General features: G+C 39.9%; 1 long non-coding RNA gene across 1 annotated transcript in view; it reads left to right on the top strand.

Moving 5' to 3' along the window:
• Positions 1 to 27,922, top strand: part of LOC141571106 (uncharacterized) — a 240,509-nt gene that overhangs the window by 178,708 nt on the left and 33,879 nt on the right. Inside the window, exon 4 of the long non-coding RNA XR_012495677.1 lies at positions 15,720 to 15,846. This is a non-coding gene — a long non-coding RNA (uncharacterized LOC141571106). The remainder of the gene's footprint in view (positions 1 to 15,719; positions 15,847 to 27,922) is intronic.

Here is a 27,922-nt window from a genome sequence, read left to right on the forward strand (position 1 = left end):
AGGGGTCTAGAGCCAGCAAGAAGCCTGTCTTCAATTTAGTCAGACTGAGGGAAACATTAAGTCCCATGGTTGTGGTCAGTCTCCCTTTTGTTCAGGAAAACCAGGCATTCCAGTGGACAACTTAGGAATGCAAGTCTCCGTAGTTTGTTTAAGCAGATTTCTGTGACTGATGGATGGTTGAACTGCTGAGATTTGCCAGTAGAGGATATTTGCTGGACAATGTGAGCAATCAGGCATTTAATAAGGGGGATTCCCATAGAAATAAAAAGGAGAACAAAGATTGATGGTTGGAGCCGATTGCAAACCTAGTTTCTGAGTCCACATGGCAGCCAGTTGAGAAGATTCCTAGACATTGGACTCAAAGCATCTTTAGATGGTGCAGTGAGGATGGCAGTGGGAATCGGATATATTTCCTAATTTGCAGTTGGAATGTTTTTGGAGATAGCATAGACATCAGGGAGATTTTGAAAGATTATCCACAGTCGTGGTTATTTTCCAGAGCAGAGCATGGAAGATACAGGAGTTCTGGTGAACCACATGGCTGCAGCTCCAGGCATGAAGGTTGCCCATATGGCATTTGCTGTCGTGATGAGTCCTTTGAAGTTTATATCAGACCATCTAGCTCAGCTCACAGGTTTCTTCAGATCCTGGTGGGAAAGACCAGGTATAAGACAGTCTGGGGTCCCAGTAAGGATCTCAGCAGTCAGGTTTTAGTTCTCAGTGACTACAAGTCAGGTGTGTGGGAGAAAAAATGGAAATGTCAGCTTGGAGGATTGTAGTCAGATGTTGAAAGAAACTGATACAATTTTAAATTTGGTAAGGGCTGACAATTTGTGCGAGATTGCAGGATTTATTATGATTTATAGTTAGGTAACAACACCAGGAAGTTTATGAAGAGGTTGAAAATAGCTCAAAGTCAATGGAACAGGACCAAAATCTGATAACCTACAGGCTGTTTTATAGTTTTCTCTTGAAACATAAAGTTTTTCTGTAGTCACCTCACTTTTGATCAATGACAGTCAAAGATTATTTTCAGTCACAAAATAAGTTTGCTCTCATTAGATTTGACGTGATTATTTATATAGGTGCAGCAAGAATAATCATTAACCACACAGGCCTTTTAAAGTCTGCTTTGTTGGAAGTTTTTAGAAGGAATTTCAGATTGGATTTTTAAAAGCCTCTTGAGGCTAGGAAGCTGAGCCAAGAACTTGCAGTACTTTTTACCTGTAGTACTTACAGATTTGGATGAATTCCTCTCTTTTTGAGTTCCCAACATATCCTGTTTTCTGGGCCTGCCAGGTGTGACTTTCCTTTCTCACTTGTAAGGCTGGGAACCCACATGCCAGGTACCAGACTGATTTTCTCAAGAGGGCTTTGTAATTATTGGGGTCTGTAAGGTTGACCTTAGTTCTTTAAAACTGTCCAGTCATATCTAATTCTATACACATCATTCTCAAATATGATATTGCAGTCAAAGGTTTGGATATATAGTCTAAATATTTCTAATAATGTTCTGTTATAAGGAGGACAGATTTTTATTGAACCTACGCAAATAATTGTATTGGCATGAAAATAAGAATAATTAAAAGCTTCTGAATTCTATGGGGAACAAGCAGGGAGAAAAAGATAAATGTTTCATTTCTATTTATAAAAGCAAACTGTACTAAATTTTTATGAGTTATAGATAGCTTAAGGAAAAAGAGGAAGGGGTTCCTTATATCTAGGAAATGGAACATGAAAGCATCAATAATATTCCAAACAAAACACATAATTATTCTTTAATTCATACAGTCCTGTGGAATTAATTCTTCTGCTTGATCGTAGATTAGCAATCTTGTAAACCCATCAGCTTCTCCACCAGTTCTGGAAATCCTAACTCAGTTCAGTAGTATGGTTTGTGAAAGTGATTTGAGCAATGCCGTCAGAAGTGAAGGGGAACAAAATTTGTCACCCCAAAATATGCCTCCCTGGCATAAGGGTTATTTTATGCTGATTATATTTAAGAAACAGCAGACATAGTAGAAGCTCTGAAAACAGAGGAAAAGATATCTTTTTGTAAGAGACGTTTACATTTGTGAGGGTGTTGCCCTCTCTATACTAGAAAGAAGGATCTCTAGGAACTCTTATCAACGGAGAAGGCACCCATTTAAATCTACATAACAATCTTATTTTTTGTTACTCTGCTTTTCCTTGTGTCCTCCCATAACTGACTCCCCACCCCCACATCTTTTGTCTTTAGCTAGCGATGTTATTTAATGTGGTGGCTTTTGCTATTTCAGAGAATTGTTTTCCTGGGTCTCTCCCAGGTGTACAGGAGGTATACATGTTCCTGAACTTTAATTTATTTTTCTCCTGCAAATCTGTCTCATGTCAATTTGTTTATTAGACCAGCTCAAAGAACCTAGAAGGATTGATAAAAATTTTTCCTTCCTAACATTTTGCAATTAGTATACCTTGATATTAAATCTTGTTTTTAAAAAAAGTCATCAAATTTCAGCCACATTTGACCACTAGAAATTAAATTCCTTCTCTGTAAAATTTCTATTAGGTTGGTGCAAAAGTAATTGCGATTTAAAAGGTTCAAAATAATCGCAAAACCCGCAATTACTTTTGCACCAACCTAATACAACTTTCCATATCCATTATGGCTTTATCCTACACCTTTTTCTTTCTCATTCGGAACAACCAGTTGACTTATTTTAGGATAAAATCACTCCCCCCTTTTCTTAACAAAAACATCCTACATACCTTGCATACTCTGCGCACAAGTTTGTTTCCCTTTGCCCTTATTGCTTCTAATAGTTTCATTCACCCACACTGATTATAATTTTTAACTATTAATAACTTTTATTTTATAGAGAAAACTAACAAATAGATAGCCAGCATTTTGTAGCAACTGGCAAAGTTTATAAATGTAGCATTTCATGACTTTTATAGGGATTTGCTTCTTTATAGTGTAGTTTCTCAATGTGGCAAGAAAGAACATGTTTATTAACAGACTCAACTATCTAGTCTTTTTTATACCATATGAAATAAAAAGCTAAAGTAAACTTATGTTTAGTAATTAACATTTCAGTATTTAATCTTACTTAGAAATAACCTAGATATTTAACGAATATCTGTTACTTAATTTAGCATAAATCTTAGATTGTAAGTTACCAGAACGATTTTGGATACTATTTTTAAGCAGACATATTATGAAACATATTTATTATTGAAAAAAAAAATTATGTAAGATGCCCCGCTTCTAGTTAGCCTACAGTTTCCCCAGGCCAATAACCTCTAATCAGGGCATATCTAAGTTAGGAATCCTTTATTTGTGTTTCTGTAGTAATCTGTGTTTACCTCTATCTCAGTGTGTGTGTGTGTGTGTGTGTGTGTGTGAAAGAGAAAGAGAGAGAGAGAGAGAGAGAGAGAGAGAGAGAGAGAGAGATTGTTTTGTATGTCTATATAGTAATTATCCCCTTAATTGGCTGTACCAACTGACTGGTAACCTCCTTGAATGCAAGAACTGAGGCTTTTATTTTCTGTATCTCATGTATTTAGCATTCTTCTAGTACACAAAAGGATCAATAAATATTTTGGAATGACTGAGTGAATGAATGGCACTAACATTCTTGGCCAGGTAAAGCCACTAAAAACAGATTTGACAAGCTTCCCCATTGGTGGTCAAGAAGTCAACTAGGGTTTTGACAATTCCATAAGCTATAAACAGAACTGTAGAGTAGAACATTCTGAGAAATGAAGGACAGTGAATATTGGAGTTGGTTGCCCACTCTATAAGGAACTAACTCACATCAAAGAGAATCATTCAAAAATCAGTGCAAGCATAGGTGGTATGGTTTGTTTGAATAATTTAGGCACATCTACATCCATTGCACCAGGGGTGGGTAATTTTCTGCTCTATTTTTCCAGGACATGATATGAAGCTATTGCTGACATTATTTCTACTTTCAAAAATGTTCCTGAAAAGGGAAATCTGAGATAAGTGATACAAAAACAAACTTGTGACTCATTCATTTTAGATATTGCTGAGCTATTTAGATGAGAGTAACAGCAATTTGATTCTCTCATGTGGATGATTTCACTGGAAGAAGGATGCAGAATTTTTATGTCTTATTTTTGAAATTCTTTTGGTTTTTCTGATTTGATATTATTTCCTTTGCAAAAGCTAAATGAAGCTTGCCTACTGTATTCTGTATTATTTTTTCAAATTTCCAAATAGATTTCCCATTGTGATAATAACTGGAACTAAAATTAAATTGAGCCAATTTTAAAATCATATAGAAATTTTTCTGATATCTTCATCTAGAGAGATTTAGGTATGCATATTTCAGGCAAGAGAGGAGTCTGCTGTGTATTTAAAATATATTTATGGTGATAAACATTGATGGGAATAGAAAATTAAGCTTTCCTTTAACCCTCAACTCAGAATCTACACACATATTCCATGGAAAACTGGGTGGAAGAGGGAATAAAACATGCCAGCAAAAGATACAGTATTTTTTACTCCTCAAGATTGAGGCACTTAACCTCAGATCCTTCTCATCCTGGAAATGTCAGGGAGCACTTTCAAATACCTCACATCAATATATCCTTAGAAAATTCAGTGGAATGGACAGGACATATATTTTTGTCCCCATTTTATAGTAAAGGAAAATGATGTCCAGAGTGATTACATGACTTCAATAAAGCCACACCTCTAATAGGGATACATCCGTTTAGCAGAAAGCAGCCATCCAGTCCTGCTTGTTGATGAAGACTGAGTTTACCTGTTGCCCAACTTCATGTACAAGTGAAATGATGTCTCCAGAACCGTCAGTGATCTCACTTATGTACATAATGGGATTTCATGAGATGCAGAGGAACTATGAAATGGGATCACTGCTGGAGGCCCGCACACATACAAACTATCCACCTGAAACACGAGTGAGTCATCTTTGTGGCTTTTTTTTTATATAAAAAATAAAGAGAAAGGAATCCAAACAATACTAGAAAGTCATCAACATAGAAGAGAACAAGAGAATAAGAAAGGAACAGAGGAGAACTACAAAAACAATAAGAAAACAGTTAATAAGATGGCAATAACTACATACCTATCAATAATTATTTTAAATGTAAATGAACCAAATGCTCCAATCAAAAGAATAGGGTGGCTGAATGAATAAAAAACCAAGACCCTTACATATGCTGCCTACAAGAGACCCATTTCAGACTGAAAGGCACATAGACTGAAATGTGTTGGAAAAAAATTTCATGGAAATGGAAATGGAAAAAAGCTGAGGTAAAATGTATCAGGCAAATGACTTTAAAACAAGGGCTATAACATGAGACAAAAAAGGGCATTTTATATTGCTAAAGGGATCAATCCAACAAGAGTCATCTTTGATTGCCTCTTCCAACCTTTGTGCTTTAAAACGTGTCCTTCAAGAAAAATGGGTCAGATTACTCACTTCTTTATATGATAGGTGTATAATTCTTTAGGAAATAAAGTAGAATGGCCTGAGTTTAGTTAACAGGAACTATAGCCCAATAATCATGATTTTGTTTTTGGTGCCCCCATTACCCTTTTGCATATTTCTGTACAGTAAGTAACTATAAAGGACTTCAAATGAAAATAGCTACTCGGAGTTGGGATGCTGAAAACACTAGATTGACTTGAAAGAAGAACGAAAAGTAGTTTGAATCTCCACTGCCAACTGATATAAAGAGAAGAAAATTGGGTGAACCAGCCTCATTCTACAGAATATTTTGGAATGAGAGTGAGCACACAGGAACTGTAGCACGACCAGCCTTTATCGGCAAGTACAGACTTGAGTGTTATTTTTTTTCTTTTTTCTCCAGGTTCTGCCATAAACTCAGCTCAGACAAGTGGTACTGAGGGGCCTGTACTCTCCCATCTCCTCTAGTTACTCCAGATTCTGTCCCTGGAACATGTTGACTCTTTAAAAAATGAAGTATGTGGAAAACTTTTGTTATGCTCCTTTTACATAGTTTCACCATGTTTTAATGTTTTCTGTCATACTTTATCAAATGCCAACAACAGCAGCAAAAAAGCCCCAAACCCCAAAGCAGCCATATGGCATTTGTGACTAACAGTGCCATAAAATGATAAGGCTACTATTTCCTTCATTTACTCATGGTATTCCTTACTATCTTGGACAGATCTGCACAGATAGTAACTGGTTAGCAAATATTTGTTGAATGAAAGAATAAATGGTTTAATAAAGGAGGACTTACTAGCAGCAACTCCTAATATTTCAGGCACTGTGTTATGTGCTGGGATGTTCTGATGAGCAGATAGGTCTGTGCCTGAGAGCAGTTTGGAGTCTATTGGAGGACACATCCACCAATGATCATGCACATATGCAATTATAAATTGTGTTCAGTATTGTGAAGGGAAATGACCTCTCTGAGAAAGTTTTCTACTTTCTTTACACGAAAGTTCTTTTTTGCCTTGAAGAAATGGTTTGATTTGCCTTATACAGTTGACCCAATTGATCAATTTCCTCCTTTCAGTCTGTTTGCCAAGAAACTCAGAACCGATTGATTCTAATTTCAGAAATATGTTTTGTGATGAACGTGTTCTGATTTTTTATTGATATTAATATTCTAGCCATTCATTTATTCATTCAATAAATATACAAAGGTATGACAATTAAGTTCGCGAACTTGCCACCGTGCACTTACATTGGCAGCACTGTACAAACAGCTCGGTAATGTTTCATACCTTGGTATATCAGTGTCTCACAATTGTGTTCCTGTCGATGTGTGGTGGTGTCTTGCTGAGCGAAATTCCTTATTGTTGTTGCATGTTTTGTATGCCATCGCGAGAATGTCTGAGCTTGAATTAGGGCAATGAACAAACATTAAATTTCTTGTTAAACTTGGCAAGAGTGGAACTGAAATCAGGGACATGTTAGTCCAAGTTTATGTGGATAATGCCATGAAGAAAATGTCAGTGTACAAATGAATTAAATGTTTTTCTGAGGGTAGAGAACACATCACTGTTGAAGAGAGGTCAGGGTGGCCAGTAACGAGCAGAACTGCAAAAAACAAAAACAAAAACAAAAACAAAAACAAAAAACACTGCAAAAAAACCTGGAAAAATTCATCAAATTAAACGTCAAAATCGTCTGCTGATTGTGAGAAGCATAGCAGACCAAGTAAACATCAATAGAGAACCAGTTAGGAAAATCTTAACTGAAAATCTTGGCATGACAGAAGTATGTGCAAAAATAGTCCCGAAGGAGCTCACCGATGAACAAAAGGAAAGGAGAGTCGAAGTCTGCCAAGACCTTTTGGACAGGCAAGACGATGTTTTGGGCTGTGTTACCACTGGTAATGAAATATGCGTGTACCAATATGACCCTGAAACAAAGCATCAAAGTGCACAATGGAAGTCAGCCAATTCTCTATGACAAAAAAATGTTCCGTCAGTCAAAATCAAGAGTCAAAATGATGTTGCTAATTTTGATATCAGAGGAATTATTCATTATGAATTTGTACCAACTGGACAGACAGTTAACCAAGTTTACTATTGGAAGTGCCAAAAAGGCTGCATGAAAAAGACAAAAATGACCTGAACTTTTCACTAACAATTCATGGCTCTTGTATTACGACAATGCATCAGCTTGCACAGCACTGTCTGTGAGGGAGTTTTTAGCCAGTAAATAAATAACTGTATTGGAACACCATCCGTACTCACCTGATCTGGCCCCCCAGTGACTTCTTACTTTACCTGACGATAAAGGAAATATTGAAAGGAAGACATTTTGGTGACATTCAGGACATCAAGGGTAATACAATGACAGCTCTGATGGCCATTCCAGAAAAAGAGTTCCAAAATTGCTTTGAAGGGTGGACTAGGTGCTGGCATCGGTGCATAGCTTCCCAAGGAGAATACTTCAAAGGTGACCATAGTGATATTCAACGTATGTAGCACTTTTCGTACCGTGAGTTCGCGAACTTCATTGTCACACCTGGTATATAGAATACCTGCTCTGTACCAGGCTGTGTGCTAGGCATACAGTATTAAGGTAAACAAACATGGTCCTTACCCCCATAGAGGTTACAGTTACAAAAGTTACAGAGAGAAGAAAGAAATTAAACAGTAATTACATAAACAAATACAATAAAAGCATGTGAACAGTCTTATTGTGGGGTGGGGCATGGTGCTGTGAGAGAAAATAATGGAGAAGGGATACTTATTATCTCTCCAAATGACCTCTATTTTGAATGGAGAACTGGAGGAGGAATTGTGCAGATGATAAGACAGAGAGTGTGTGTGTGACGGCTGGAGGTGGCTTCAGAGTTGGGAGAATAGAGAGGCCCAGTGAACTGTTGCAGGGACAGGGAGCATAAAATCTCTTGATGTGGAAAAATCCACTCTCTAATAACTAAAAGAAAGCCTAATGGGTTGATGCTTCTTGAGCTAAAGGGAGAGGGGCACTTGATGGCCCAGGAGGTCATGCACAACTTGGAAGCTACTTTAAATATTTGCTTTTTATTTTAAGATCATTAAAAAGGTATTGAAAGGTTTTCATGGGAGAGGTAACATGATGGGATGGTATTTTATTATGTTTACTCTCTCAGCTGCCTGCGTGAAGTGTATTGAAAATAAACAAGTGGGGAATTAAAAAAATATATTAAAAATATCGATATCAGCCATTCTTGTTTTAAGATTTTCACAAATGTGTATAATGTAATTTTTTGTTTAAAATAATACTTTTATTACCATGGGGATCATTATCTCTTGTTCTATTTTATTTGTTTTAAATAGACCATTTACACAGGTCATTGAATGTTGTCAGAGATTTTCTGACAGGAGACTTTGAAGGTAAATGAGTGAAAGGAGAAAAGATAATGGGAAATAGGAGCAGGTGTGGCAAAAACAAAAAACAAAACAAAACAAAAAACAGAGGCCGAATGCAGCACAAGTACTGTTCTACAAGTTTGTTAATGGCTGGCTATACATACCTCAGCTTGACTGGAGATGTAATCCTTCTCATGTTTGTTCACTGGCATACAAAAGCCTCATTAGGGAAGGACATCAGAACACGTTTGTAGAATTAACTAACTAATTAATGAAGACATTCTTATCTTTTCAGAATGTTCTTACTTTCCACAAAGGAAGCAGAATTGGGAAAACATTTCCTCTGGCCCTTTCCCGTCTTATCTCTCTATTAGAGCAGAGATGATTGTTAGGCTCATGAAGCTATGGATCCTGTTACTGGTTTTTTAGGAGTGGGAGAAGGACAATAAAGCAATTAATACAGCAAGATGGCCTTTTCTTTTTATCATGGAATTGGTTATATTTCTGTGGGTTCATTTTTGGTGCAACTTTATATGCTCTTAGAGTCCAGAAAGAAGCCAACTCTGAAGTTCGAAATGCTTAAATTCTGTGTTGATTTCCTTAAGAAGACTGACAAAGAGTGTGCCTGTATATGAATTTATGTTTGCAGGCAAAGGCGGAGGAGAACGTAGCCTACACTTCAGTCATGCTGTCAGTTAGGTGGCTCATTTGCTCTGATAATGGCTCTATCTGGCTTATTAGTCTCTCACACGTATTTGTCTGGCAATGAAGTTGTTCCTCTGTCGTTAGGAACACACACAATGTTGGACAGGACGTGCCTCTGGCTATCTTTCAATACTCCGTCACAGCCAGACCGTTTGGCAAAAACCTTTAAAACTGCTCTCCATCTACTTCCCACACAAAGTACCCACCACTAAATAAAGATGCTAATGACTGCATTGATGGCTCAAGTCTAAGATACTGGAATGCTACTGAGAAGGAGATGTTTCTCCACTGTCAAATCTATTCAGAATATTTCAAGCAAATGGATATTTTGTTTCTGTGAAGTCTCTTGCTCTGCCTGTTTTCAATACCGAAAGATACATTTTAGTTTTCATCACGGAAAACTAACCTTTGTGATGGGTCAGATACGGAAATGGAGTGTTCTAAATGTCATCTCGCTATCTTTCCTCCAACTGCAGGAAAAGAAGCTGCCTTGACCTGCTGACCTCATCGCAACTCCTTTGGGACAAGATGTTCAGATATCTTGTCTCTACCCCGAGTCTTCTTATCACCCCTTCACTCCTGCCCTCTCTAGTTACTCAGAGCCTCTCTGATGGCTTGTATGTTTCCATGAATCTGTGCCTTACTCCAAAATATCTTTCTTCCATGGCACAATGAATTATTCAGTAAAAAGAGTTTTTAGCATAAGTTTATTACAATCTTTGCATCCTCATATTCTCATCCTCTTATCTTCACTCCTCATCTGCTCCTTCACTAGTCTTCTCCCTCTCGATCAATGGCACCTCTATCCTGCCTCAAGGCCGAATATTGATGTTTTCCTCGAATGCTCAATCTTCTCCACTCCTCACATCTGACCATCAAGTCCTGTTCATCATAATTTTAAAATAGCTCTTAAATATGAGCTTTTCTTCATTTCCCTTGTTACTGTCTTTCAAGATACCTCTTCTAGCAACTGGACTAATATAATGGCTTCCTAATGGGTTAATATCTATTAATATTTTGGATAATGGAGAGTTTACTAAAACAATACAAGTGTTTATATTTCACCAGTAAGCAGGTGGAAAATATAGTTTAAAAAATTCTCAGGAATAACTTAATGACAGACATTCATGTTTTGGCATAAATTAAACCTTGAAGCCTTATTGAAATATTGAGAGTGTATAAGAAACATTGAGTAAATGCAGAGCTGTGAGTTCTTTAATGTGATAGATTTCTATTCTCTCTGTCTGTTTTATATTTCTAGTTCAATCCTAATTAAAATGTCATGAAGATTAAGTTTGGATTTCACAAGAAATATCCCAGATAGGGCACAAATACTTCTATGCACAAGTGAATTCAGGCTAAAATAAACAAAGAATATTTGGAAACATAGCTGAGCTCAAAACCAAGACAGAGAAATCACCACGAGACAAAAATGAAGAAAGCATGCAACATCAGAACTATGATCAGGGACTTCTGCCAACATCCCCATGGGGTTATTGAAAATATATTGAGATCTTAACAGCTTGGTTCTGTGTTTTACATACACACCGAAAGAGACATGTTTAGTCATGGATTTCAAATGCTATGGAGCTATTACTAAGCTTCTTGCCTAAAGACAGAAGCATCATGGGCTGCCCCATCCCTGAAATCAACACCAGAACAGCTCCATCCACAGCCTCTAGGAAGCAGCAAGAAAGTTTACCTTTTGTTATCTTGTCCATGGGGGTGGGCAGGAATACCTTGAAAAATGAAAACCTCTGAATTGTGTCATATGCCTGTGAGGGTTCAAGAAATTAAGAGCCAGAGAAATACCTGGGATTTGTACTCTTGAGCAAGAAAGTGCTATGTCAGACATTTCTATAGTCCAGAACATATTTGACTTCCCAGAAAAGTAATATAGAAAGATAGGATGAAGGGGAGCTCATAGTGAAAGTGTTCAAATCACATAGAATCAACCATTGCGGGAGAGTCACAGATCCAGTAAGTGGAAGAATCTAAAGATGACTAGAATTGGAAATAACAAAATAGTCTGAAAGAAAGTTTAAAGTAAGTTTATTTAAACTATTCAGAGAGAAAGAACAGAAGTCATAGATGGGAACCAAAAATGTATAAAGAGAATTGGAAAGTTTGAAAAGGTCTATATATAAGAAGTTCATATATTTAAAAATATTTTGAATGCAAAGATTTAGCAGTAAGTTAGACACAGCTGAAAAGAGAATTCATGAACTGGGCAATAAGTCTGAGGAAATCACTTAGAATACATCACTGGGAGAGAAAATGATGGAAAATATTAACATATCAGTTAAAGGTATGGAAGCCAGAATGAGAGCCAATAAATGTCTAGTAGGCAAATTGCAATTATCTTGAGTATTGTTCAAGATTTTAGATGTAATCCTGGAGAAACTAATAGCTGGATTGATCTAGGCCATGGGTTTGTCAGCCAGTTGTGATAAAAATAATAATTAGGGAAAAGACTTGAATATATTGATAAGACAGTGTCATACATAATGAAGTAAAGAATCTAAGCTGAATTAAGACAGAAATGGACATAGCAATGAGTCTGAAGAAAATAAAACATCAAAAGATTTGCAGTCCCGGTGGAGAGGAGGACAAGTAGCTTTTCTTTTCACCAATCGTGGGTCTACCTTTAAGGAAGTTTACCCATTGCAGGATTGGGCAGTTAGAATTATAGTTCCAGAAGGTCTATTGATTTCTCACCACAGAAATCAGCATTAAATATTGATGCACTACCCGCTGCCTTCCACCCAGAGGAGTCCTAAGGTCTTTACAGGAGATAACACTGTTCCTCCTGGAGGGATTGCTATGGCTTACTGGCTGCTCAGACCCTCAGATTATTGGGAATCCAAATATTTCCAGCTGCCTCAACCACAAACACAAGGCAAAAGAGACAGATAAAGTGAGAAATGAGTGTACCTTTGGCAGATGTTACTATCAGCGGTGCCACCTGTAATATTTAGAGAAAGCACCGCTGTGTAATTATCAACACTATTATATATGTGTTACTGTAGTATATATAAAGACTGAATCTGAAATATTGGCTTATTAACAATGGAAAATAGTAGTACCTTGATATAGGAACCTAATACAGTGTGATTTCGTCATTAAGGGCTGGATGGCATTATGTTTCCACAAATTTTCTTTAAGGAAGTTTATTGACCTGTCGCTTCTTAGTGACAGGTCATAATATTTTATTGGTCAGAATCTCTTGAAATATGCTGTGGGGACAGAGCCAGGAGTGCAGTTTCCAGGCTCTCCGCCTCATGCTAAAGGGTGCTAGCTCAGGTAGTAAATGGCCATCAACTGTGATTGGATGGCCATCAGCTGTGGTTAGTTGGCCATCAGCTGTAACCAGTGAGCCATTGGCCACTAATATAACTGCTGTGGCTATGCTAGCAGAAAAATGGGGGCTAGCAAGAAGATGGTGGCTGGCATGCGTGGATTGCAGTTAGGACGGCAGGTTGCCCTCGGCTATTCTTAATACTAGGATGAATAAAATAATTACATTTCTGTAAGTCACCTTTAAGTCATACATTTTCCACCTAATTTAAAACTGTTGTTTATGAGCAAAAATGGGTACACAGCTTCTTCTGGTCTATAGTAAACATAAATAGGCAACCACTTCTAACACAGGTGGATTCCATGCAACATGTTAAGTCGTTGGCTCTGGTTTTACAAATGTTCTGGTCCAAAACTGATCTCCTTGTACTCAATCGGCTCTTTTAGGAGTTAGGTTTGGCTGGGCTTTGTCTTCCCCATATACTATCTGTCCGGTGGGAGTAAGTCACTCCCTTCCCTTATAAGTCCAGATGGAGAATGCCGATGCTGTTACAAAGTGAAAAATCAGTATAGCTTCCCATTAGGACATTATATCTTGACGATACGCATAAAAGGCCATTTTTTCCCCTCATTCTTGATGTAGAGCTCTGAAAGGAATACAATGAAAGAATATTGGATTCACAGAAATCTCTGAGTCAGGAGGTTGATGGATACCAGCATTGTGATTATCACTTGACAATCAAATAGATGATTTTTAAGAGTTCTCACATGAACATATTGCACATTATAATTTTTCCTCTAATCTCGAATCAACTCAGAAAGCTTGTTAATTTCTTAAGCTATTCCAAGCTTATTTGGATAGAAAATTATCCCGAGACCTATTAGCTCTCTCCTCTCTCAGCATGGCCAGTTATACAGAGCTGAGTATCAGTTCCACATGTTATTTTTTGGGATGTCATTCAATATTTCATCAATTCCCATCACACTTGGTGCCTTGGAAGTATCCTCCACAATCTTTCTTCCCTCTGAAGCATGTATAAACAAATCTAATTCCTTGTTAGACGCTAATTGCAAGTGCCATATAATTGTGCCTTTGAAACTTTCTAAAAACATTAACCATATGTCAAGGTCTTCCCCTAACTGCCTGGTTATCCTAATGTGAGAATTATTTCTTGTTGACTGCACCCTATTTATTTGGTAAGCTAAATAACTACTATAAAATACCTTCAGTATAACTCAAGATTACCAGCAGTGTTTTTAGTTATAATAATTTTGATAGGTTGCCCTGCAAAAGCATCTTTGGCATAGGTTGTATGAGGCTGCAATATCTTCCTCATCTTCGGTATATTTTTTAATTCACTCATATTACATGGTAGTTGAGAAACCATTTCGAAAACAAGTGAAAAACAAACAAGTGATATTGGCCAATGTTTATGCATAATAAACATCTCTGGAAGCCTTTGGGCTGTGAGAGGATGTTATGATGCAAAATTTCAAGGAAGAACTTTAGTTGATGAGAGAAGAAGTAGGCTAAGAGAAGGAGGTTGGCGTATTAAGGTGAACTCAAATCCTTAAGATTATTGCAGAATAATGATTCTACATATAATGTAGCACTCTTATTCTAAACTGATTCAGTGGAACGGACACTGTAGAATGCTGCCGAGGTCCTTCACTTCAGGACCTTCCCCAGCTGCCAAAATATTGGCTGTCAATGATTCACAGCTGAGTGTGCTTCCGAGGACCACTCCTAGCACCAAATATCTTGCGTTGAGACCCTCTCTGGAAGTTGGCAGAACACCCACTTTGGTTTCTTGGCCTGTGGAGTATGAGTTACCGTCGTGGGCAAGGACAACTCAAAGCAGTTCAACTTCTTCCTTTGCCTAGTCCTCGCTTTTTCTCCTCTCTTTCAGGCAGTGGTGTGCTGATAAGCGTTTAACAGTGGACTCTCCAGGAAGGAAAAAGCCCTTATTTGTTGCGTTTACCAATTTCCAAGATGTAAATTCCCACTGTAGCCAATTTTAAACTACCAATTTGGCATCATTGAACTCAAGAGGTCGGAAGAGATGCACATAATTGCTTCTTACAAGTAGGTTCCAGCACACCACTGCAGGTGTTCTTCCTGAGTATACTCCTCAATAAACCTCCAATATGAAAATATCTGTCTCAGAATCAGTTTCTGGGAAAACCTATCCAAGTATCCATCTATTCTTCATTATGCTTACAATCTGGTAGAATACATAAAAATCTTAAACACTCAGGATCTAAGCAACTGTAATGTAGAATCTAGTCTTAAGGAGCTCCATGCAAGGCAAGAACATTCACTTCCATACCTATTTTTTGTGGAGTGACAAGCAGCAATCCTTAGTGAAGCAGCTGTGGCATTGGGGCTGCAGGTTTTGTGGAGGAACATGCCAGGCGGGGCAGGTGTCTTAGCAAAGTGGTTAGTGATGAGTCTGGAGCAAGATGGTGGGGGTCTAAACCAGCCATGGGGCATTGGAGCTGCCAGACTACGTATGTTCAATTTGGTGTGATGGTAAGGCGACAGCATGAGATACTGTCTGCAAAACTTCAGTGCTAATGTCTGGGGACTTTGTGTTCTTCCATGACGATAGTAACTACATTCCAGGTTTTGTGCTATGCTTTCTATGTACATATAAATATATATGATCATATATTTAATACATGTACTATGATACATATACTATAATCCTGAACACAACTCTGAAAGGTAGATGGGATTATTCCCATTTTTGTTAGATGTAGAAAGAGGGAAGTTAAATAACTTGATGAAGGACATTCATTAAATATATGCCGGTAAAAGCCTGAGCTGGAATTTTATTGTAAATCTATCTGGTTCCACATGACATCCTGTCCCATTTTTTCTCCCTATCAATGATTATAGGTGCAACGTGGACCTAGAACTATGAAAACTATAACATTGGGAAGACTAATGCCATTTCAGTTGACATAAGGATCAATGGCCTCTGCTTTGCTTTTTAGAAGTCTGGAGCATCTCCTGAAGAGACTAGGTAAGTAAAATTTAAAATTCATGTAAGATGAAAGATGAAGGGATGTATGATCAAAGTCCATAAATCATGAAAGGTACATACAGATTTTCCCAAAACAGGAGTACCAGAAGATTTGGGATTGGTCTTATGTTTTTTGAAAGGAACACAATTTATTATAGTGACGTTATATATCTCTCTACTGCAAGGATAGATATTAAGTGTGAAATGTGGATGTAGTAAAGAAGGTGTTAGATGTTCCTGATATTCATAACTGATACACCCTCTCGGGTGAGGGGAATCCCAGCGATAATGCCAGGCTGTGACAAAATGCCCTGAGACCTTGGGCTGGTGTGAAGGTGAAGGGGATCAGAGAGACTACAGGGGCAAAAACAAAAGCAAAAGTAAGTTGTGAGTGCAAATGGCAGAACTGAGAAGGAAAATCTGGATACAGGAAATAGGACAGAATTCTGGAGAAAATGCCCACAGAGAAGGTTGGAGACAAAACTCAGAAGAACTCCATGATTCACAGGACTGTAATTAGCCCCTTCATAAGGTGTCCAAATCCTCCCTTGCGGAAAAAAAGAGAAATCTGTTAAAGGTATAGCAGGGGAGAAGGAACGCCTACCTGGGAAGTTCTTAGGTTTTGGTCTCTGGTCTTAGTGACCTATGTGACAAGCATGGAAATGCTTTTGAAGGATTCTATCTCAAAGATTCATGCAAATTTGGAATTCTTGTTTATAATATTATCATTTTTGTTTTGCTGATAAAAAGTTTCTTATTTCTGACATATTAAAATTATGTTTCCAGGAAAATGTGTCATATATATTTTCCCTCGGTAACTCCTATCACTTGAAAGTTTCTCACCTCATTTTTCAAAGAACAGAGGGATTATCTTGGGTATTGGATATTATTGGGGCCCTGTATTATTGATGTTTTTGTGTCTGCTCTCTATGCGCATTTTTCCTTTCCAACAGCACTCTGATATACTTTTGGGGAATTATACTTCCACGCTGGATACAGTCTGGTGGGGCTTTAGTCAGGTGACCAGACTCTATTAGCCCAGAGTAGGCCCTGGACATGAAACTGGCCAAAAGGAATTTCTATCCTGAATTTAATTTCTATACAGAATGACTAAAATTGGTGAGCTAGTTGATCCCATTGGCAAGTTCAGTGACTACAAGAAATATATTTTAAAAAGTGACAGACTCAAAGAGCAATAGGAGACTTCTCTTATGTGTCAGTTGTTGACAGATTGAATAGAATAAAAATAAACATTTAGAGAATCTGAGATATATATCTGATGATAGGTATGTGTTAGTATATATTTGTCAGATGCTATATGCAAGATAAATGAAATGCACCTTCTTAAGCTTAGAGAATCTTTTTTTTATTAAATTGATTGAGGTGACAATGGTTAGTAAAATTACATAGGTTTCAAGTGTACAATTCTATAATACATCATCTAAATATCACATAGTGTGTTGACCACACAGAGTCAGTTCTCCTTCCATCACCGTATATTTGACCCCCTTTATCCTCTTCTGCCACCCCTCTCCCCCTTACCCTCTGGTAACCACTAAACTATTGTCTGTGTCTATGAGTTTTTGTTTGTTGGTTGGTCTTGTTCTTTTGTTGCTTTCAGTTTTATATCCCACATATGAGTGAAGTCATATGGTTCTCAACTTTTAAATAAATTGATGACATATTGAACAAATTGATGACATAATAAAAATTATAAAATTATAAATTTGAAAAAGTGTTAAGCTTGACTACTGGCCTGGTAGTGTGTTAGGGTCTAGGTTTACAAAATGAATATAATCTAATCCCTATTATTATATGAGCTTTATATTCTGAGGATGGGAAGGTAGACAAATAATCACATCAACGTGTCATGATATGAACACACGTACATATTGAGTAAAATATATATCACCTACTTGGGGAGGTCAAGGGTGGTTTCTGTGACCAGGTGACATTAAAGCGTCACTGGTGGGAGATGTGAAAAATATGAAACTTTAAGGCAACTGCAAGTAGTTTGATATGACAAAGAACTACGCCTGTTGAGAAATGATTAGCTTGGGAATGTTTTGATAAATGTTCTTAAATATCAAAAGCAAATTCACCACTGAATATTATTGTTATTATATGTCTCAATGCTAAATACCATCCACTCAAAAACTTTATTAAAAGAAACAACTTTGGACAATGAGGAAAGGTTATTTAAGTTGCAATACGGTTTAGCTTATGCAGTACTAAAGGAGACAGTGAAATGGCGGTTGAAAGCTCTTCTTTATGGAATGAGATAGGCCTGGGAAAGAATCCCAGTTCTGCATTGACTGACCCTGTGACCCTGCACAAGTTACTAAACCTCTTTAAGTAGGATCCAGATTTTCCTCATGTGGATGATGGGGCTAATGATGCTTTCTTCAGAGGACTGGTAACATTTTCCTCCCAGTTTCTAGCACAAAATAGGTACTCAAAAAAGTCAGCTTTGCAACTCTTTTTTTCTTTTTCTTAAACTGAGTATAAATCTATCAGCCTGGTGGTCCAAGAGGAGAATAATTTTTCTTTTTTTTTTTGGAGCCTGGATAGAGCCTAAGAATCCTTTTCTTTTCACCCATCCCACCCACTTCCCCTTTGGCAACTAACAGCTTGTTCTCTGTATCTATGGGTCTCTTTCTGTTTTGTTTTGTTTTTTCAGATTCTATACATAATTGAAATCATGGTGTTTATCTGTCTATGTTGTCATAAATGGCAAGATTTCATTCTTTTTTATGGCTGAGTAATATTAATATTTCATTATATATATTTCATTATATATGTATATATATCTATATATACATAGATAACAGATAACATTTTTTGACACGTATATATACATATATACATATATATGTATATATCCTGGGGTGCCAAAAATATACACATTTTAAGAGATGTTATCTATGTTGTCTATGTATTACTTTTCAAAGTTGAATTGAATTATGGTAGCAATGTGTAGTATGATGTTTGCTCAAAAGATGGCATTAATCAAATGAATGCTAGCGTCATTGTATTACAATTTTAATACAGTTTTTCATACAGTTTTTCATACAGTTTTATGTATATATGTGTATACACACACACACACACACATCTATCTCACACCTTCTTTATCCATTCATCTATCAATGGATATGTAGGTTGCTTCCATATCTTGGCTATTGTAAATAATGCTGTAATGAACATGAGGATGCATAGATCTTTTCAAGTTAGTATTTTCATTTCCTTTGTGTAAATACCCAGTAGTGGAATTGTGGGATCATATGGTAGTTCTATTTTAATTTTTTGAGGACTCTCTATACTGTTTTTCATAGCTGCTGCACCAATTTACAATTTCACCAACAGCACAACAGAGGGTTCCTTTTTCTCCACATCTACTCTGGCACCTGCCATTTGTTGATTTTTTGATAATAGCCATTCTGACAGGTGTGAGATAGTATATTTTGTGGTGTTGGTTTGCATTTTTATGATGATTAGTGATGTTAAGCATCTTTTCATATGTTTGTTGGCCATCTTTATGTCATCTTTAGAGAAATGTCTATTTAGGTTCTTTGCCCATTTTTAAATTGGATTTTTGGATGTTGTGTTGTATGAGTTTCTTATATATTTTGGATATTAACTCCTTATCAGATATATTATTTGTGAATATCTTCTCCCATTTAGTAGGTTGTCTTTTGTTTTGTTAATGGTTTCTTTCACTGTGCAAAAACTTTTTAGTTTGTTGTTGTCCTATTTATTTTTGCTTTTGTGGTGCTTTCCTGAAGAAACATACTCAAGAAGATACTGCTATGACCAACATCAACGAGTTTACTGCTTCTGTTTTCTTCTAGGAGTTTCAAGGTTTCAGGTTTTAAAGTTAAGTCTTTAATCCAGTTTGAATAGTGGTCCAGTTTCTTTCTTATTTTATTTTTTTGCATGTATCTGTCCAGTTTTCCCAACACTACTTATTAAAGAGACTCTTTTCACCCCATTGTATATTCTTGCCTCCTTTGTTGTGATTAATTGATCATATAAACGAGGATTTATTTCTGGGCTTTCTATCCTAATCCACTGATCTGTGTGTCTGTTTTGTACCAGTACCATACTGTTTTGATTATTGTAGCTTTGTAGTATAGTCTGAATCAGGGATCATGCTACCTCCCACATTGTTCTTTCTCAAGATTGCTTTGGCTATTCGGGATTTCCTGAATAAAATTTCCATATAAATTTTAAGATTAATTGTTTTAGTTCTGAGAAGAATGCCATTGGTATTTTAATAGGGATTGCACTGAATCTGTAGATTGCTTTAGATACCATGGACATTTTAACAATATTAATCCTTCCAATCCATGAGCACAGTATATCCTTCTATCTATTTGTTTCCTCTTCAACTTCATTCTTCAATGTCTTATAGTTTTCAAAGTACAGGTATTTCACGTCCTTAGTTAAATTTATTCCTGAGCACTTTGTATTTTTTGATGCAATTGTAAATGAAATAGTTTTCTTAATTTCTTCTCGTGATCACTTGTCATTAGTGTATAGAAATACGAAAGATTTCTGTATATTAATTTTGTATTCTGCAACTTTAGTGAATTCACTTATTCTAATTGTTTTTTGGTGGAACCTTTAGGTTTTTTATTTTTTTACATGTAGTATTTGATTTGCAAATAGTGACAGTTTTACTTTTTCCTTTCCAATTTGGATGGTTTTTGTTTCTTTTTCTTGTCTGATTGCTGTGGATAGGACTTTCAATACTATATTGAATAAAAGCAGTAAGAGTGGGCATCCTTGTTTTGTTTCTGATCTTAGTGAAAAGCTAACAGTAAGTATGATATTAACTGTGGGTTTGTCATATAAAGCCTTTATCATGTTGAGGTATGTTCCCTTTATCCCCACGTTGTTAAGAGTTTTTATCATAAATGGATGTTGAATTTTGTTAAATGCTTTTTCTACATCTATTGAGATGATCATATGATTTTTATTCTTCATTATGTTGATGTGATATATCACATTGATAGATTTGCAGACATTGAAGCTTCCTTGCATCCCTGGGATAAATCACATTTAATCATGGTGTATTATTTTAATGTATTGTTGAATCTGGTTTGCTAATATTTTGTTGAGAATTCGTGCTTCTATGTTCATCTGGGATATTGTCCTATAGTTTTCTTCATCTGGTTATGGTATCAGTGTAATGCTGGCTTCTTAGAATGAGTTTGGAAGCATTGCTTCCTTTTCAAATTTTTGGAATAGTTTGAGAAGGATAGGTATTAGTAGAATTCACCTGTGAAGCCATCTGGTCCTAGACTTTTGTTTGTTGAGAGTTTTTCTGATTATTACTTAATTTTATTGCTAGTAATTGGTCTGTTTAGATTTTCTATTTCTTCCTGGTTAAGTCTTATAGTAGTGTGTATGTCGTGTGGGGAGGCCTGCAGGGTCTCTGCTCCCGCTCCCCACACAAGAACGCAGGACATGGTGAGACCAAAAAGGAACACCCACAGGGCCATAGGTAGGGGAGTCATACTACTATATTCTAGCTGGTGGCTGGGTGGGAGAAACAGGAAACAGGAGACACACGATCCACAAGCCTCACTCTGCCGCTTGCTAGCTCAGCCACCATCTCCTTACTAGCCCCCATTTTTCTGCTAGCATAGCCACAGCAGTTATATTAGTGGCCAATGGCTCACTGGTTACAGCTGATGGCCAACTAGCCACAGCTGATGGCCATGCAATCACAGTTGATGGCCATTTACTACCTGAGCCAGCACCTGTCTATGTGAGGCCGCGAGCCTGGAAACTGCTTTCTGGGGCTCTGTCCCACAGTGTATTTCTAGAAGTTTACCCATTTCTTCTATGTTGTCCAATTTGTTGACTTATAATTGTTTGTAGTATTTTTAAATAATTCTTTGTGTACCTGTGGTGTTCGTTGTAGAGCTTTGCAATCTTAGATGATACATGGAAATCTCCAAAATTAAGACAATCTATACTACTGATGTTTTCTTTGTTTGTTTGCTGCTCTCCCAAGTATAGATAATAACCTTCACCAAAAATGGTTTTGAAAGGAAGATGGTACTGAGTTGCCTCATTAAGTCCAAAAGAATAGGCAACACAGTAGCCAGTGATATGATATCATTCCTTCATTACTTACTTGTTCAAAGACAGATATTTTCTTACTGCTTCTCATGCACCACATTAGTTGACACAAATAGGAATGGTTGCCTTGCTATATTCTTGCCATTTTTCTGCTACATTCTATTTTTGTTCCACTTCCTCATCCAAACACTGGTCTTTTACAGCCACATTTAGATTCATGTCTCTCTGAGTACAGATTTCAGGAGGCAAGTGCCTGATTAAGTAGGACTAATTATAACACACCTTCACTTACCAATTATAGTAAATGGGCCAGAGATGGAGGAGTAGATGACTTCCGCCTGGACCATCAGATTCTATCTATTGTGTTTTTTTTTGTTTGTTTGTTTGTTTTTTTCCCCACGATGGAGCTAGAAGTGGAAAGCCCTTGACTTACTGTGGGGACAGAGCCCCAGAGAGCAGTTTCCCGGCTCTCAGCCTCACATAGAAAGGTGCTGGCTCAGGTAGTAGATAGTCATCAGCTGTGACTAGTTGGCCATCGGCTGTTACTGGTTAGCCATTAGCCACTGATATAACTGCTGTGGCTAAGCTAGCAAGGTGGTGGTGTAGTGGAGTGGCATGGTGGAGTGTGGATTGCAGATTGCAGAGAGGCGGATTGCAACTAGCAAGTGAGGTTGGTTGGCAGAGGCAAGTGGACGGTGGGTCATGGATCTTGTGGCTCCTGCCTCCTGTGTCTCCAACCCAGCCACCAGTGAGACTATAGTGGTATGACTCCTCTATCTATGGCTCCGTAGGTGTTCCTTTTTGGCCCCACCATACCCTGCGTTCTTATGTGGGGAGCAGGACTAGAGACCCCGGCATGCCACCCCGCGTGATACTTACTGATGGCAAGAGTTGAACCACCTATTGCTATAGTTTCAGTTGTTTTGGAAAGTGATCCTGAAAGAAAAAATCAATAGTTAGAGAGAAAAAATAGAATGAGAGAGAGAGAGAGAGAGAGACAGAGTAAGAGAGAGAGATCTGATTGTTTTCATGTCTCTGTTTTTTGTTGTTTCATGTATCAAATGTTCCTGAGAACTGCCATTCTTGCTCTCTCTCTCTCTCTCTCTTTTGATCATATTCAATAAACTCTTTTATTCTTGCCTCAGTGAACTGAATTTAGGCTTATTTTACTTGTAACTAAAAGAAATCTGAAAAACGTGCCCTAAGTGTTGTGAAGACACTCATAGGAAAATAAGCAAAAATTGATTATATAAATACTCGCCTACTTTACCCAAGGGTAGCACAAGGTGTCTGTTTTAATCTGATTTTAAAGGATAACATTATTTTACTTTGATTTCACAGTGAACTGGAGTTTACTAAGTTGTACACTATTGCAGGGAAAAAGATTAAAAAATTCTGAAAATGGTTTTATATTTTACTTGAAAAAAGAGACAAAAATGATAAAAGAATATTAAAGTCTCTAATTGTAATAGCATCTTTTAAAAAAATCTGTAGTCTTATGTTAGACTTTATGTCCTAAGTTATTTTCAGAAACACTTATTGTCGTGCGGGGAGGCCTGCAGGGTCTCTGGTCCCGCTCCCCACATAACGCAGGATATGGTGAGGCCAAAAAGGAACACCCACGGAGCCATAGGTAGGGGAGTCATACCACTACGGTCTCACTGGAGGCTGGGTTCACTGGACGTGCGACCTGCTGTCCGTTTTGTCTGCAACCCACCGACGACTCTCTTTCACTCTCCTCCACTCCCCTCGGCTCTCCTTCGTAGCCGCAGCAGTTATATTAGCGGCTAATTGGCTAACTGGCTACAGCTGACGGCCAATCAGCCACAGCTGACGGCCATCTACTACCCGAGCCAGCACCCCTCCACGTGAGGCCGAGAGCCTGTAAACTACTTTCTGGGGCTCTGTCCCCACACTCCACCCCTACAGGGTCTCGCCTCACAATCTAGGTGACAAGCGTCTTCCGCGAGGGTCCCTGTGCCATATTAGCCTACTGACACCTACTGACGAAAAGAAACGGTAGTCTTAGGAACCAACAATGGCAAATCCCTTCCATCTGGGAGGATACATGCCAGCTTCTTGACCTGGGAAAGGAGGGTTGCTGCCACTGGCACCTTTCCTGGTTTGTGGTACCAGACCTTTATGGCAGTGCTTGGGGTCCCTTGCATAGTTTCAACATGTAACAGAACAGGGGACCCCATAATAGGCCATAGTGAGAGCACATAGTTTCCTCGCAAAATCATCCCGGTATCGGGACCTCTGTATACTACAGTCACTTGAGGTGGCCACTCAGCCACCACCCCTGGCGTCACTTGCAAATCATGAGTCAAACCGGCCCCCCATGGGGCTATCAGACCCAACCACCGACAGTGGGGGCTTTTGACCTGCCAGGGCCAAGTCCATTGCTGCCGTTCCCCTGCTTTCAAGCATGTGGGTGCTGGCAGCAAAATGTTCCCATTTCTGCCGTAGCCTGGCTTTAACAGAGTCTCACTGGTGGTAACTTGTAATTGAATGGGAGCGGCCGTTCGATGTAGCAGAGCTTCTACTGGTGCGGGCCCTCCCTTCCGTGGTCTCTCATTCAGGACTCTCAGGACGTCCCATAGACGCGAGGCCCAGTCACGCATCGTAGGAGGGTGTTTTGACACCCGGAGACCTTGCTTCAAAAGACCATTATAACGTTCAATCATGCCAGCTGCTTGTGGATTGTACGGGGTGTGAAACAACCATTGCACGTCCATCCTGGCAGCCCAGCGCTGCACTTCTTACCCCGTAAAATGGGTACCCCTGTCACTTTCAATGACTTGGGGGCGCCCATAGAGGGCGCACAGTCGTGTAAGGGCGACCACTGTATGCCGCTGATCCGCAGCCGGACAGGGCCAAGCAAACATCAACCCCGTAGCAGTGTCCACTGCTGTAAATGCATATATCGCATTGCGGGCCTTAGGCAGGGGTCCAATGTAATCCACTTGCCAGCGAGTGAGGGGCACCCTCCCTCGCATAATCTGCTGTGTCTCCCAGGGGAGCCTCCGCCTTTGGGGGCTGTCCTGGGCACAGATGGCACAGTCATAGCAGGCATCTGCTATCTCCTGCCATTTCAAAGGCAGGCCCCAGCGTCTGCTCACCTGCCACATGGTTCGGCTTCCAGCGTGCTGCAATTTCCTATGCAGCCAATGGGCCACATCAGTGGCAGGAGCCCGCTCTAACCATCGTACCCGTGCTAGGGCGTCTGCTTCATCATTACCTGGGGACACTAAGGGGGAGTGACCTGTGACATGCATTAAGGTCACCTCCTTTTTCTGCCCTAGGTCCCAGAGGTCCTGCCACATGGCTTGACCCCACAGTGGACGGTGTCCCACCAACCAGTTTTGGTGTTTCCATGTAGGCAGCCACAGCGTTAGGCCCTGGAACACCGCCCAGCTGTCAGTGCAAATAACTAGGGGCCCAGGCTCATGGCTGATCACCATCCACACAGCCCGTAATTCAGCCCACTGGCTACTCTGGCCCATCCCAGTATCAAACCAAATGGTGTCTGTTTTGGGCTGCACACCAATAGCCGTCCAAACAGCTGCAGCCCCTCGGCTAGAACCATCGGTAAACCAGGCATCCTCAGGTACTGGGGACTGTCCTTCTTTGTAGGGCGAGGGCTCCAAGTCCTCCCCTCTAGGCAGAGCACTTGGCTCAGCCTGGGCTACAAGCTCCACAGGCCCCAGGACCTGTTGTAGCTCTGTGCTCAAAGGGCTTGAACTAAGGGTGCTACGTTGCTCCAAGTAGGCACCCCACTTGGCGAGGGTGGTGGTCTGTGCCATCCCCATTTTGGGTCCCTGGGTCCACGTACGGACCCACCCCTGGACAGGATACGTTGTTCTAACCAACACGCGTGCCGTTCCTGTGATGGCTTCTGTGGCCACTAGGGCTGCATACACAGCAGCCAGCTGTTTCTCTATTAGAGAGTAGCGGACCTCCGCTCCTTTCCATAATTGGGACCAAAATCCCACTGGCAACCGGAGATGCTCCTGCCGTTGCCAGAGGCCCCATCCGTACCCCTCTTGGGTTACGTGAACATCAAGTTCAAATGGGCGGCCTGGGTCCACTACTTGCAGAGCCTGTGCCTGCTGCACTGCCCGTTTCGTGGCAATGAAGGCTTGCTCTATAGTCTCAGTCCAATCCCATGAGGCCCCCTTTTTTATCATATTGCACAAGGGCCTTGCCATTTGTGCTAAATGGGGTACAAACGCCCGCCAATATCCTAGCAGACCCAAATACGTCTGCAGTTGGGAGACCTTGGTCGGCCGGGGAAAGGCTTGTATTTTGTCAATGATTGCCTCAGGTATAACCTTTGTCTTACCCGACCACACAACACCCAAAAACTTGACGGATAAGCCAGGGCCTTGGACCTTTTCCTCATTCACCACCCAGCTGCATGACTTCAGGTGGCGGAGAAGAGAGGGAGCTGCTTGCTCTAAATCAGAAAGAGAATCTGAGGTTAACAGAATGTCATCAACATAATGAAACAAGGCCACAGAGGATGGGCGATCCCACCGTGACAAATCCTGGGCCACGAGCCTGTGGCAGATAGTGGGGCTGTGCAAGTATCCTTGCGGAAGGACTTGAAAAGTCCACTGCCGCCCATCCCATGTAAAAGCAAACTGCTCTTGACACTTGGGTGCAATGTCAATGGAGAAAAAAGCATTGGCCAAGTCCACTACATAGTGATATGTCCCCAGGCGGACAGTCAGACGATCCATTAAATCATGAATTGAAGGCACTGCAGCGTGCAAGGGTGGCGTCACCTTATTTAACTCCCTATAGTCCACAGTCATTCGCCAGGTCCCATCTGGCTTCTTGACAGGCCATACTGGGGAGTTAAAGGGACTGTGCGTTGGCCTCACAATATGTGCCTTCTCCAATTCCAATATTGTACGACCGATCTCCTCCTGTCCTCCTGGCAGGCGATACTGTCGCACTGTAACCACGCGCCAGGGCTGTGGCAACGCTTGAGGAGGGTGGTGAGCATGCCTGCGTGTCACCGCTTTCACCACCCGGATCCGGAGACGGAACTCTCCTACCGACGTCTGTAAGCTGAGGCCATGTAGCACGTCCACCCCTAGAATATACTCCGGAACGGGGGAGACATAAACCTTGTAGGTACGAGGAGGGAGCCTTCCTATACCCAGTGGTAAGGAAACGGCTTTCACAGTCACAGTTTTTCCCCCGTAGCCATCAATGCAGACTGCTGGTCCGGGGAACAGTTCTGGGTTCCCATAAACGAGACTGCAGTCAGCACCAGTGTCAACTAGAGCCAAAACCCTCTGTACACTCGAAGGGGACCAATGTATGGACAGTTCCACGTGGGGCCTCTGGTCCCTGCTCGTCCCCTCTGACCGGGTACCTTGGCCCCACCCCTAATCAAGCTGCAAGGAGTCGGCCTCAAGCGGCTGCATGAAGTCCTGGAGGGATACGGGTCGCGCTTTCCCAGACTCCTCCTTTATGTTTCTCTGGAATTGTTGTTCCGGACGCAACTGTTTCCAAAGTTCAAGCAGGAGTGCATTGGGTTGCTGGTCTATTTTTTCCTGATCAACCCCTGCTGCCACGAGATCACGCCACATCTGTGCGCGTGTTACTCTCTGAGGCCCGCGACCTCGCCCCTTTACCTTTGGTGTGGGCTTCCAGGTCTCAACTGTGCGGACCTCCTGTCTTAACTTCCTTCACCTACGGCTTTCAACATCCCCTAGGGTGGCCATGGCAGTTGTAACTTCATGGATCCGTCGCCCTACATACGGTGTAAGAATAGCAACCAAGGATCCAAAAGCACTCGCAGGTGCAGTGTCCAAAACCAGATCTCTCATGCTGGCAGTAAAAAGCTCGTCATCTGGGCCCTGCATGTTGAGGTTAAAAATAGCATGTCTCATACCCATTTCACGGATGATTTGCGTAAGTTCTGTATATGACTGCCATTGACTCACAGTGTTTGGCAGCTCTCCAG

The sequence above is a fragment of the Rhinolophus sinicus genome, linkage group LG04 (assembly GCF_036562045.2).
Source record: "Rhinolophus sinicus isolate RSC01 linkage group LG04, ASM3656204v1, whole genome shotgun sequence".
Classification (NCBI taxonomy): domain Eukaryota; kingdom Metazoa; phylum Chordata; class Mammalia; order Chiroptera; family Rhinolophidae; genus Rhinolophus; species Rhinolophus sinicus.